Source organism: Montipora capricornis, chromosome 9 (genome assembly GCF_036669925.1).
Source record: "Montipora capricornis isolate CH-2021 chromosome 9, ASM3666992v2, whole genome shotgun sequence".
In the NCBI taxonomy this organism is placed as follows: domain Eukaryota; kingdom Metazoa; phylum Cnidaria; class Anthozoa; order Scleractinia; family Acroporidae; genus Montipora; species Montipora capricornis.
This window is the reverse complement of record NC_090891.1, coordinates 47,394,406-47,396,905: the sequence shown is the minus strand read 5'-3', so window position 1 is coordinate 47,396,905 and position 2,500 is coordinate 47,394,406.

The window sequence follows — 2,500 nt, the reverse complement described above, 5'->3', positions numbered from 1 at the left end:
GATAACATCCCACTCAGCCTGTCACTAAACGAAAACGCAGACATCCTGGCCGAACCATTACTCAGATTATTAATACCTCCTTCCGTGAAGGTCGACTTCCATCATCTTGGAAAAGAGCTGATGTTGTACCAGTTCCTAAGCAAAAACCGGTTGAGGACATTAATAAACACCTCAGGCCCATATCTCTGACTCCGATCATCTCAAAAATTGCTGAAGAATACATTGTTAATGCCTATGTGAAGCCTGCCGTCCTCGAACAGATTGACCCACAGCAATTTGGTACCATACCACGATCAAGTACAACACAAGCCCTAATTAGTATGATCCACTCCTGGTCAGAATCTACAGATGGCAACGGTTCAACTACACGAGTCATGCTTTTTGATTTTCGGAAAGCCTTTGACCTGATAAACCACCATGGACTTCTTCATAAGATGATGTCATACAACATCCCAAGACACGCCCTGGCTTGGATTACTGATTTTTTTGACTGACAGGAAGCAAAGGGTAAAGATCAACAATGACTGTTTTTCAAAATGGGGACTAAGGTCGGTCCATGGCTTTTCACTATTTGCAAGACAGCCTAGTAATAACTTAAACTGTTTGCTGTAAATAAATAAAACTTGAAAACTTGAAACTTGCTTTCGATGTTGTTGTTTGTGCTGGAGAATGACAGAGAAATGCACTGAAATGCGTGCCGCAAGTGCTGCGTGATTATTTTTCTTTTTTTAACCAATACTATTCATTCTTTGTGACGTTGTCGTTGCCATAGCCTTCGTCGTTGCTTAAAGTGATTCCCTGGTTTTGCATTACGCAACCCTACTGTGCATATACCTTCCCTCCTCAAGCTCTGTCTTACGCATCTCAACACATCTTCTTAATCTTTGGTGTCATCTTATCGCTTTCTGTATTCATACACTTATTAATTCAGTCTCAATATTACAACATAGTAAGGGAACAAAGGACTAGCTATACTATGCACTTACCGGTATTCGAATTCGCACCCTCCAGATCTATAGTCCTGTCTTCACCACTACACTACAACGACGAACATTCTTTTCATTTTTTTACCTTTCTATGATTGGTCAATTAGTATCTATGTATAACGTTACGAGTTCGAATGTTTTCGAGGACAGGTAGCTTGCAAACTAAACTGAACGCAGGGTTGTCGGAACAAGAACAAGACTTGAAGATTTATTCCAAAGTGAACGTAGTTTCCACGAAGTAAAACTCTGAACAACACGTGCTCGATAAACTTACACGGCCTCCGCTAACTTGAATAAGCACTGCTTCTGTCACACCACAGGCGGCCCAGAGGTTGTTTGTGATTTATATGCGTGACAGTATTGCGTTACGTTTTCAGCCATTTAAGAGAATGTATGAAACGATTCGAAAATCGTTCTAAATTCAACTTGTAGTGAAGGATTTAAATAAAAGAAACTTACTTTGTGGCGGCTGAGGCGTTCTAAAGCCATTTTGACGATTTAAACTTTTCCAGGTTTGCTCTCCATTAAAGTGAAACGAAAGGCTGGAGACTTGGTCGGCCGACGGTTCGAACTGGAAGCTCCATAAATTCCACTAAAATGCTCGGAGCTCGCCAAAATTCCCTGACGGCAGCCATCGATAATTCTTCTTTCTAGTTGCTTCGCCTCGGATCCCAAAGTTTATCTTATCCGCCCGAAAAACGCTCCTTTTCGAACGCTGGCTGCCCATTTCTGCTTCATTTTGATCCGTTACGAGTGATCTTGGCCACGGATTTCAAAATCGTTGGCTTAGCGACCACCTCCAACACGACAAAGTCGCTCTCAACCGTAGGGAGGCACAAGTCAATTTGCTCTATGCAAATTGGACCGTATCAGGGTCCCTGGGGAAATTACACCGGAAACGGCGGGAAACACGCCGCTTGCAGACCAGTCAAATGAGTCAAATATTACTATGCTAACAAGACAGTTGCACGTCGTTGCTGTTCGTTGGTCAGTTATACTCGAGAGCACTATCTAGTGGCATTAATTTTTAGACCTTTTGGCATTCCCATTTCTGCCCACCAAAACAGTGCTTTTCAGCGCTAAAATCGCTCACAAACAGTGCTTTTCTTTAGCGCTTAAATTGCTCAATATAACAGTTCCTATGAGCTCTAAAATTTTTCAATAAAACAGATCTTAAAGGTCTAAAAATTAATGCCACTAGATAGTGCTCTCGAGTAGAACTGACCAACGAACAGCAACGACGTGCAACTGTCTTGTTAGCATAGTAATATTTGACTCATTTTACTGGTCTGCAAGCGGCGTGTTTCCCGCCGTTTCCGGTGTAATTTCCCCAGGGACCCTGATACGGTCCAATTTGCATAGAGCAAATTGACCTGTGCCTCCCTACGGTTGAGAGCGACTTTGTCGTGTTGGAGGTGGTCGCTAAGCCAACGGTTTTGAAATCCGTGGCCAAGACCACTCGTAACGGATCAAAATGAAGCAGAAATGGGCAGCCAGCGTTCGAAAAGGAGCGT